The 12130-nt window shown below is 40.4% G+C and overlaps 1 long non-coding RNA gene across 2 annotated transcripts in view; it reads left to right on the forward strand.

Annotated features, from left to right (window-relative positions):
* LOC120400145 overlaps positions 1 to 12130 on the forward strand; it is a 197621-nt gene that overhangs the window by 38898 nt on the left and 146593 nt on the right. The window lies entirely within an intron of this gene.

Here is a 12130-nt window from a genome sequence, read left to right on the forward strand (position 1 = left end):
TCCCGTTGACTCCTGTACTCCAGTTCAGCGCGAGGTGCAGGCAGAGTCAACGGGGGAGCGGCAGAAGTCAACTCACCGTAGTGAAGACACCACGGTTATTCATGTAGCTGAAGTTGCATAACTTAGATCGATTTCTCCCCTCCTCTCCCCCGCCCCCCACTGTAGACCAGGCCTAAGAGGGGACATGATAGTTTTCAAGTACATAAGAGGTTGTTTCAAGCAGGAGGGTTAAACAAGAAGCAATTAACTTAAATTGCAGTAGTTAAGCACTGGAACAAATTGCCTAGGGAGGTTGTGGAATCTCTGTCATTGGATGTTTTTAAGAACAGGTTAGACAAACACCTGTCAGGAATAGTCTAGTTGTTGTTTCATCCTACCTCGAGTGCACGGGACTAGACTAGATGACCTATTGAGATTCCTTCCAGTCCTGCACTTCTATGATTCTTAGCAATTCTGAAAATCAGGCCCCTGTTGTTGGTCAGAGTTTTCAAACAGTGAAGGCAGGATTGTAAATACAGCCAAATAAATATTTTATAGAATGTATCAGCTGTGATTTTTTCTTTGTTTTGTACAAGTCTTGTCCTCCTTTTTGCTCCCTGGTGAGCATTCTAGTGATTTATTTGACTACACAATTCTCATCCCCTGCTTTGGATGGATATGGATCATGATCCTATGATGTTGGGTCAGGAAACTTCAGTGCCTAGAACTGCCCTTACCAGAACTGAATTTGTATTTTCTGAAGACATGCCCTTCTCAAGAAGTGGACATTCAGGGGTCGCCCTTCTGAAGCATTACTCAGCATGAAGTCTAGTCCTAAATACAGGCCATCGAGTATTATGTAACCTTTCATGAAAATGGCCTTGAAACCTCATTTTCTGAATCAATAAATCCTTTTCAGGACAGACTGTATGTCATGAGTACCTTGTATAAACAATTGGGAAGAATGTGGTCCTTTGCTTGTAAGCACTACCTAATAAGAACATAAGAAATGCCGTACCGAATCAGACCCACAGTTCAGCTAGCTCAATATCCTGTCTCTGACAGTGGCCAGCACCAGATGTTTCAGAGGAAGATGTAAAAACCTTGCAATGGAGAGATGTGGAACAATTTGTCTCCTACATTGTCTTATCCTGATCTCTAATAGTATGAAGTTTCATAGCCATTCCAAAATTTTTATTTTATATAACTCTTGATATCAGTAAAAATATCCAATCCCTTTTTGAATCATATTAAATTTTTTGAGTTCCATAGTTTAATCACATGATATGTGGAAAAGGTGTTTCCTTTTGTCACTTTTGAATTTCCCACCTTTTAATTCCATTGCATGTCCCCTTGTTCTTATTCCCAATCTACCTTCTCGAGACCATTCTTTATTTTATGTACTTTTGTCATATTACACACACAACTATGTTAAAAGAACATACAAAGGGTTTTTGTGTATGCATGTGCACACTTTTATAATTTTTCATTTTTGTCTTTATGCTGAATATAGCAATTTGTGTTAAAAATGGAACAAAGAATAAATTTCACTTTAAAGTTCGCTCAACTTTGAAGTCTTTGCCAACTGCTTGAAGCTTAACTCAAGGGGGGAGGGATAGCTCAGTGGTTTGAGCATTGGCCTGCTAAACCCAGGGTTGTGAGTTCAATCCTTGAGGAGGCCACTTAGGGATCTGGGGCAAAAAATTGGTCCTGCTAGTGAAGGCAGGGGGCTGGACTCAATGACCTTTCAAGGTCCCTTCCAGTTCTAAGAGATTAGTATATCTCCAATTATTACCTTAACTATATGAGACATATACACATGATCTAAGGCAGTAATCCCACTGGTGTATAAGCATCTATGCAGCAACATCATGGCTACCTTCCCTCAAAGGGCATTTTCAGACAATGGATTTACTGACTATGTCCTCATCCTTTTACACACACCTACTTTCTTCTGTGCTGCTGCAGTCCCCTACATTTAGAGAACATGGATATGTCTACATGAGAAACTCTACAATGTAATGCTGTGCTGTTGACACGTGCTACCGCAATGGAAGGGGTTCTTCCATTACTGAAGTGAAACCACCTCTCCAAAAGGTGTAACCAGAGAGTAGGAATTCTTCTGTCCATCTAGTGCTGTCTATGCTGGGGCTTAAATCATCTTAATTACATCACATAGGGCATGAATTTTTTCATAGCCCTAAGCAATGTAGTTAAGCCAACCGAACTTTGTACTGTAGACCAGCCTTAAAGTAAAAGAAACAGCAAATTAAGGAGAGAGAGTATCCTACTGTGATGTTTTGATGCATCCTACAATAACAAAATAGAGATTAGAGTGACAACTCTTGGGGATAAGCACTGTTTATAAACTGATGAGGAGTAGGATTACACTTTTCCTCTACAATAAAGCCTCCAAATTGTTTGTTGGAAACGCTGAGGTCTTCTAGAGCCAGTCCTCACCGTGTCAAAAGTTTTTCTGTACTTTGCATTTGATTTCACCAAAGATAACCTCTCTCCTTGTGCTGACAGAGAGTTAGTCTCTGTTGCTTAAATATTGAGATTTACTTTCTGGTGGTTATCACACTGATTTCAAAATTAGCCCTTAGTTTTTTAAGGTCCCTCACTTAAGATTAGCTGTGCAAATTCCCTTTCTACATCTTCCTGAATTTCTCTACATGAAGCACATTAATCTGAATCAGTAGAGCTGATGAGCAGAAAGGTAATATTCTTTACCCCCAAAATGATGTTTTTGATAATCATATCCAAGAAATAGATACCCACTTTGTTTTCACGTAGGGCCTGTTCTTAATGTGGTCCATGCATAGATGTTCTATTAGAATAATAAAAGTTCCATATCCAGAGTGTTTGTAGATACCAGCATGAAATACTGAAGTAATTTTTGGTTCATAATAAAGATCTTGGTGGGGAAAGGAGGATGCTAATGGTGTTCTGAAAGTATTTAACTTCCTTCATCTATCTGCTTGTGAATTTAGGAATAAGAAACAAATCCCTCATGTGGATTTTCTGTAGAAACAACAGAGAAAATCTGTGAACCTTTTGAGGGCTTTCTCATTTAACAGAGGCTTCTTCTACATCCGAGTGACATACTTGGTATAGACATACTTGGTATAGCACATTTCTATATTTATTTAGCAGATTTAATAATTGAGTGTTGCATTTTACATAAGTATTTCTTTTATTCAACACAAGTTAAAAGGATTTTTAGAAGTGCCACCCATGCACATCTATGGCTATTATAAAAATAATAAATAATGCATAATGAGCTTTCTGTGCTTGAATCTCCACTTCCCTGCACCAGTTTTACATTCCATTTATGTCAGCAGTGTTACACCTGTTTTAGGTGGTGTAACAGTGTGGAGAATCTTTCACACACTGATTTTTTTTTAATACATGTGTTTTTGTGGAAGTTTGCTGCTGTTAACTGCATTATGCATTGTGAGATAGAAAATGAGGTTTAACCACAGCAAATGGTGCCAAGTAAGAACTTTTATATATGGCATTCTTAGCAACAAACCCAGCTATCCATTTCAGCCTTCCAGAAGTTTATCAGTGTTGTGCAGCTGTTGCCTCTACTGGAGAAAGTGCCAGCAAGACATAATGAGGTTACAGTGAACTCCAAAAAGTAAAAACTTTCAAAGGAAAATCACAGAGCACTACAGTTGAATCCTCAGTCTTATTGCTTATTTATATAATATTATCCTCAATACTTTACTTTAACTATCACCATACTGATAAGTTCCAAGAAAACCAAAGCATGTGACTGTAATTGATGTTTCACTCTGGGCATAAAAATAAAGAGAACCTTGATGGGTGTTAGAGTTGTGCCAAACTAGAAGTACCCATTACTTCTGGATAACAGAAAAATACTTGGGGTTTTGAGTTATTTTTACTGCATTACATGCAAATCACACATCAGGCCTACATTTAATAACTGAGTCAGTTTTAGAAAGATTAAATTCTTCTTGTAAAGATGAAAGACTGGTAACATTCTTAATGTCTCATCACATGTAAGAAATCAATTTATAAGAAGCCATTTTGATTGCTGGATTGAGGGGCAGATGAGGATGTTTGGCACTGACTTCATTATTTATGACTAATGAAAAATTGCAAATGATTTCACTATATCCATTTCCCCTCATCTCTTTTCTGTCACTTGCCATCTAAGGCTTTAATTGTATGAGCATTTATGGCTCCAGTTCCTGAGAGCTGTGGAGAGCCAAAAGTCAAAACCAAAGTAACAAAAACCTTGTGCCCAATATGAGTCAAAGCTGTATGTTTCTCCTGAGCCACTGTGGTTGGCATACTCAGGTTCAGCACCACAGTGATAATTACACAAAATACTGGAAGTGACTTGAAGATTTTCCAAATATGAAATAGAAGCGTCATTTCCTTTATCCTCTTGGTAAAGCACAGCAAAGTCACTTCTAGCCTGTGTAGCTGGAGTAAAGTCTGGAGGCAGGGGTGGAAATAGAAGCTTGTGCTCTTTAAACTTTATGGAACTAAAACTAATAGTAAAAGGGTCTATAGTCATAAAGAAAAAGAAAATGAAGAAGTGGGACCACTAAACCACTGAGGATGGGGTGGAGATTAAAAGTAATCTAGGCATGGCCCAACACCTAAACAAATACTTTGCCTCTGTTTTTAATAAGGCTAATGAGAAGCTTAGAGGTAGTGGCAGGATGGCTAATGGGGATGAGGATATGGAGGTAGACATTACCACATCTGAGGTGGAAGTCAAACTCAAACATCTTAATGGGACTAAATCAGGGTGGCCATCTCAGTGGTGCTGGAACAATTTTTATAATGGGGGGTGCTGAGAACCATTGAACTAAACTGTGAACCCTGAATATGATGGAAACCACTTCAAGCCAGGGGGTGCAGCAGCACCCCCAGCAATCCCAGTTCCAGCACCTATGGCCCAGATAATCTCCATCCAAGAATACTAAAGGAACTGGCACATGAAATTGTAAGCCTAATAGCAAGGATTTTTAATGAATCTGTAAACTTGGGGGTTGTACCCTATGATTGGAGACTTGCTAACATAGTTCCTATTTTTAAGAAAGGGAAAAAATGTGATTTGAGAAACTACAGGCCTATTAGTTTGATCTCAATTATATGCAAGGTCTTGGAAAAAATGTTTAAAGAGAAAGTAGCTAAGGACATAGAAGTGAAAAGTAACCGAGATTAAAATACGAACATGGTTTTACAAAAGGTAGATCATGCCAGACCAACCTGATTTCCTTCTTTGAGAAGAGAACTGATTTTTTTAGACAAAGGAAATGCAGGAGATCTAAACATTTGATGCAGTTCCACATGGGAAATTATTAGCTAAATTGGAGAGATTGTGGATAGAATTGAAAGGTGGATAAGGAACTGGTTAAAGGGGAGACTACAACAGCTTGTACTGAAAGGAGAACTGTCAGGCTAGAGGGAGGTTACTAGTGGAGTTCCTTGGGGATTGGCTTTGGGACCAATCTTATTTAACATTTTTATTATTGATGTTGGCACAAAAAGTGGGAGTGTGCTAATAAAATTTGCAGATGACAAAATTGCGATTTATTGCCAATATAGAGGAAGACTGGAATATCATACAAGATGACTTGGATGACCTTGAAAACTGGAGTAATAGAAATGGGAAGAAATGTAATAGTGTAAAGAGGTAGGCCATGCATTTAGGGACTAAGAACAAGAATTTTTGCTATAAACTGGGGACGTATCAGTTGGAAGTGACACAGGAGGAAAAAGACCTGGGTTTATTGGTTGATCACAGAATGACTATGAACTGTTAGTGTGCTGTGACCATGAAAAGGGCTAATGCCGTCCTACGATACATCAGGCGAGGTATTTCCAGTAGAGACAGAGAAGTGTTAGTGCCATTATACAAGGCACTGGTGAGACCTCATCTGGAATACTGTGTACAATTCAGATCTCCCATGTTTAAGAAAGAAGAACTCAAACTGGAATAGGGGCAGAGAAGGGCTACTAGGATGATCCAAGGAATTGAAAACCTACCTTATGAGGGGAAACTCAAAGAGCTTGGCTAGTTTAGCATAACCAAAAGAAGGCTGATGGGAGATGATTGCTCTCTAAAAAAAAATACACCAGAAGGATGCACCAGAGGTGTTATTTAAGTTAAGCATCAATGTGGACACAAGAACAAATGGATATAAACTGGTCATCAGTAAGTTAAGGTTTGAAATTAGATGAAGATTTCCAACCCTCAGAGGAGTGAAGTTCTGGAACAGCCTTCCAAGGGGAGCAGTGGCGGCAAAAACCTAACTGGCTTCAAGACTAAGCTGGATAAGTTTCTGGAGGGCATGGTATGATGAGACTGCCAACAATGGCATGTAGCTGATCTGCAACTGCTAGCAGCAAATATCTCCAATGGCTGGCGATGGAGCACTAGATGGGGAGGGCTCTGAGTTGCTACAGAGAATTCTTTCCTAGGTATCTGGCTGGTGGGTCTTGCCCACATGTTCAGGGTCTAACTGATCTCCATATTTGGTGTCTGGAAGGAATTTTCCCCTGGGTCAAATTTGCAGAAATTTGGGGGTTGGGGGAGGGGTTTTGCCGCCCTCTGCAGCATTGGGCACAGGTAACTTGTAGGTTTAATCTAGTGTGAATGGCATATTCTCTCTAACTTGAAATCTTTAAATCGTGATTTGAGGACTTCCATAACTCAGCCAGAGGTTAGGGGTCTATTACAAGAGTGGGTGAGGTTCTGAGGCCTGCAATGTGAATGAGGTCCAACTAAATCATGATAGTCTCTTCTCGCTTTTAAGTCTATGGGCCTGAGTATTACCTCAAGCCACTTCTACACTATTGTAACTCCATTGACTTCAGAGGAGTTAATTCTGATTTACACCAATGTAAGTGTAATCAGTTCTGTCATCTTTTTATAGCACATGCTTTAAGAAAAAAATAATTTTGATTTTGTTGATCAGCTACAGTTATGATTATCAAGATTCCCTCCCACCAGAAGATTTTAATTAGATTTCTTCATAGGGAAATCAGTTTTCTTCAAGCTGAAAGTTCTTTTTCACATCTAAGGCCCCATCTACACTACAAACTTTGGTCAATACAAGTTATGTTGGCATAAACCTGCTACAGTTAGTATATCATGTGTGCACATGCACATTTGTCTGCCTAAGGTGGTGCTGCACATGCTTACCAGGAGTGCTTGTGTCGATACACAGTGCAGTGCACTATAGGTAGGTATCACAGTGTGAACTCACCAACATCCAGCATGTTTTCTCTCAGGAAATTTTGACAATGCATGTTGGGACAGAAATGAATCATGCAGAGTGACTGCAAGCGAGGGGTCAAGTTTCCACAATGAAATTTTCCCCATCCCTTAATGTCATCCCTTAAAGGCACCAATAATTTTCATGCCTTTTTTATGTAAGCAGTGTCTGAATGAACTCTCCCCTGACAGGTAGTTGGCGACGGTGAGAGACTACAGGAGCAAACTGTATTTACATGAACACACCTAATCTGTGTAGATATCCAGCAGACCGGAGCTGTGTAGCTCCAAGTGATCAACTTTGGCTGGTGTGGGTTTACAAATCACTTTAGTACTGAATGCAGTGGTAGTGAAATACTGTCATCAATGTTATTGTCTTTATTATACGAGTAAAGGGAAGCAGATCTGTGCTTAACCTGTCCCAAATGAGGAGGTCACCCTCACCTGAAAGGACCTCTTTAAGCCAGGGGCTCAAATGCCACAAGACTCTGACTTTAGAACATAGTGGATGAATTAGCAGCAATGTGGCTCCTAAACTGCAGTGGGGCCATAGATGGCATGTGGATCCTTATTTTGCCACCACATTGCCACAGAGTACCATAGAACAGATCACTTTTCCATGGTTATGCAAGGTTGGTGGATCACTGGGGATATTTCACCGACATCAGTGTCGACTGATCAGGGAAGGTGCATGATGCTCACATCTTTAAGAACACAAGACTGTGCAGAAATCTGCAAACAGGGACATTCTTTTCTGACACAGTTGCTGGTGTATGGCTTCATGCAACAAGGGAGAAAGGGGTAGGCTTTGGATTACCATTGAGATGTTGAAATGCGAGTAGTGGTTCTGGGGGGACCCAGCCTACCCCTTTCTCTCCTGTTGCATGAAGCCATACCAGCAATTGTGGCTAGTTTTTTAATTGCCTTGTGATGCTTGTGTGGGTATGCAGGAATTCCAGGTGTATGCATCCACCCAACTCCCAGTTCCATCCTACTTGTTGGGATGTGATTAACACAAACAGGTACAGTAATCACCATTATAAAGCCTATATTTGGCAATAGTTGCCACAGAATGGAATCTGCAAGGTTAAACAGCCCCTCCCCCATCCTTCAGAATGTGAAATACCATTGATAACTTGTGCTAGCTATAGGCAAAATGTTCTCTTTTTGATAACCACTGTAGGTTCTGCAGATTACCAGATTCACTGATACCACTATAGTGCCAAAGTTACCAAGCAAACCAATCAACATAACTCAGATTGATACTGATACATGCATTGTCAACTTTATTGCCTGTTGAGAATACAAATTCTGCTCGCAAAAAATATTTCAGCTTTTGCCAGTGATGTTCAATGGCTACAGTTCTCTAGTTCTTCCTTAGTAATTATTTTCAAGGAATAAAAAACATAACTATTCTTTGACCAGAGGGAGTGACCAATGGATTAACAAGAGATATGTGCAAATCAAAACTTGAATTGCTCTCAGCAAAAGATTTAAATTAAAAAGGACATAAAGAAAATTTTTAAAAATCTTCTTTAAACCACACATAAAAAGTTGTGGGTTTTTTTAAGTTTTGCAGCAACCAGTAATAAAGGTCTTTTCAAGAATAATATAGGGCAGCAAAGAAGATTTGGCAAATGAGCTGTGCTGTCAAGTACACTTGCAATATCTTTTTCTAGCATACAGATAGGTATAGCCTTTAGATAGGTTACTGTTCAAATCTGGGCAAAAATTCTAACCCATAATTTGACAGTGATTTGATGATCTACATGAAATGAGCTGGTGATCTCAGTTATGTTCCCAAAAAACAGGGTGAAACCCTGGCCCTATTGAAGTCAATGGGAGTTTGCAATTGACATGGGCCAAGATTCGACTTCAAGTGTCCACATCACAAAAACAAACAAAACAAAAAATCATCTGCTTTTGCTGGCGATCTTTAGTAGACACACCAAGGACTGAGGTCATGATCTGATACTGAAGTCGATGGTGAATCATTTTTATGCTGTGGTGTGTTAAGGACTGTGATGGAATTGCAAGTTATTGCTTTGAGACAGTTGGGAGTAGGGAGATGGGTCTGGGTCCTGCTTCCAGGCTAGAGGGCTCTGTAGGAGAGCTTGGAAGCAGACAGCGAGGGTAAGGTGGGCTGAGTTGTCCCTCTTTGGGTGCATGTTCACATCACAGTTAGCTTCAGTTATCACTCGACTGTTACCCCTAACTTGACTCCCATCCACACACAAAAATCTCTAGCTTGAGTTAAGTGGTGCTTTAATGTTGAGCTAATTGGCCCAGTGGGGATGGGTTAGTGCTTGAGTGATGCAGATGCTGGAGCTAGTAATGCAGTGGGGATGCAACAGCTTGAGTTACAACAAGTCATTAGCTGCTAATACCATCGTTCTGCCAATCAAATCACTCTGTGTAACTCCAGCATTGTTCTGAAGTGTGGTTACTCTCCCTGGGTCTAGGCTAGCTCACGTGCAGTTAACTCGAGTGTGCTAACTCAAGCTAACTGTTGCAGTAAAGATAAGTGAGGAGCAGCCTGCGTTGTGTCTCTGGGGTTCTTGTGTGTTCTGAATTCTAAGAAATAAAATAGTGTTGCAACCTTTATGCAAGGGTATCTAACATTTTTATCTAATTTCTCTGTTACCATGAAACGTAACAGCAGCAAGAGTTGGACTGCATTATTCTCATCCTTTGTGGTGATTACACTGCTGCGATCTATGATCTGCCTGTTCTATGGTTAAACAGAGTCGGTTATAATGTAGTACAGCCAACCCAGATGTTGGAATTTCAAATATGCTTCCAAATTCAGCACTGAGAGGTAAAGCTAGTAAGAGCCAGTCAATGTATATATATGTTACTTATTCTGATTACATTGATCTGTATAGCAAAAATATTTAAAAAAAAGTCTGTTTTGTTTTAAATGCTATTTGTTAGGATTTTTTCTCACCAGATGATTATAATGTATTGTAACCAGAACATTCTCTATCCTGTATGGCCTTTTATAACCGGGTGGGAGCTGGTCATACCACTCATTATTAAAGGTTGCCCAAAACTTCCAATTAAAAGACCTTCAGTCACTTATAACTTAGCTAAACTTCAACCATTTTTGCTGAAATTTTCCTTTGTCAGAATGTTGTTTTTTTTAAATTTTGGCCATAATGGTTCAGCCATTTCTGAGAACGAGGCTAGGAAAAATAAGTATTGTTTTTCTTATAGTAAAACAATTTTAGCAGTCTCTTCTTTGAGAAGCTCTAGCATCCCCATGCTTTGGAGCAGTGACTTTGAAATTTGGCAGGGCAGTGGCCTTTGTGTCAGGGATTTGTCTTTTGCCATTTTCATTAAAAACCGCTATATCCGAATGGTATCCGCGAGAACAGAAATGGCCACCCGGTCGGCCTCCAAAGAGGTGGGATGATTTCCTGACAAGGAGATATGGCTAAGCATGGTGAAGGATGGCCAGAGCGAGAGAAGATTAGAAGACGTGTTGTGAACGTCTGTCTCAACTGATGAAGGACCGACAGTCTACGCATCTACACATTAAAAGCCACCCAAATGGGGCCAAATTATAAATCTTGAAAAAAATCTCAGTTTGCACATCCACATGTTCTCTAGCTTCTTAGCAACTCAAATCTCTGAAGATTGTGGCTTCCCTGAGCATGCTTGAGCCTCTCTCAGCTCCCAGTGCTGACCAGATGTACATGTGCCATCCCCACAGAGCGGATGAGCATGCTCCATCTCAGGGCCATAGTGGTGAAGTTTGACTGTTCCTGGAGTGGTTGCTCCAGGTTGGGATGAAAATGGTCACCAGAATTGAGAGCAGGGAGCTTGTCTCTTCTGTGCTCTCAATGATCCCCCACCACACTGGCACCCAGGGAGCTTTATGATGGGGCAGAGAGGCTCAAGCTTAGGGGAACAGACAGAAGAGTCACTAGAGCACACTCCCTTCCAGGTCATGGACTGGAACCCAGGGTTCTTGAGTCTCACCATTCCATTGCTCTTTGCAGATACCTAGAAGCCCACTGGCAAAGTATGCTATCCTGGTCTAGTGCTACTCCACATCAAGGGTCAGAACCTACTGTTGTTATGGGCTACTTCAGTAGCCCAAGTGCCAGAGGTCTGTGCTGTGGATCTAAAGGTTCCAACACTGTTCATGGACCATGTGGGTGGCAGTACGATGCCATATGATAGAATTTGTTTGTTTTTTTCAGTTTGCTTTTTTTTAAAAACAAGGAAATTACACACATACACACAAATAAAATAAAAATATTAAAAGAACATTATTAAGATTGCAAAGTCAAACAAACATGAGGAAATGCCAGAATTAAGGTTGCTTTGCCAATCTTAATTCAGCCCCCATGCACATGCATTATGATACAGTCTTTAATTAGTTCACATATTACTTTTTCTGCAGGATCCCTGCCTCATTCGGTTCACAGGATGGACCTACAATGGGGATGAATCAGGATTCCGTAGTGACAGAGGCTATTGTCTGTAGGCGTGCTGCTTCAGTTGTTGCAGAATTAGGAAGGTGTGTTGTGACTGAGGCAGAGGACTGCAGAAAGGAAAAGGATGATCTTATGGTTAATGCAGGTGAATGCTACCCTGGAGAACTGGATTAAATCCCTGCCTGTGCCACAGAGTTCCTATGTGATACTAGTCAAATCACTTATACCAAACTTTTCCCAGGTGGTTACTAATTGTGTGTTCCTCATTTTGTGAGTGCCCCTCTTGAGGCTCTGGTGTCTGATTTGCAGAAGTGCTGAGCACTTATGGCTGCAAATGAAGTCAATTGGAACTGTGCTTTCAGCATTTAAAGTGCTATATAATGCTAACTACTCTGAAAAACCAGGCCATAGGCATCTCAGATTGGAGGGTACTTTTTACCTT

This window comes from Mauremys reevesii, linkage group 3 (genome assembly GCF_016161935.1).
Source record: "Mauremys reevesii isolate NIE-2019 linkage group 3, ASM1616193v1, whole genome shotgun sequence".
NCBI classification, from domain to species: Eukaryota; Metazoa; Chordata; order Testudines; family Geoemydidae; genus Mauremys; species Mauremys reevesii.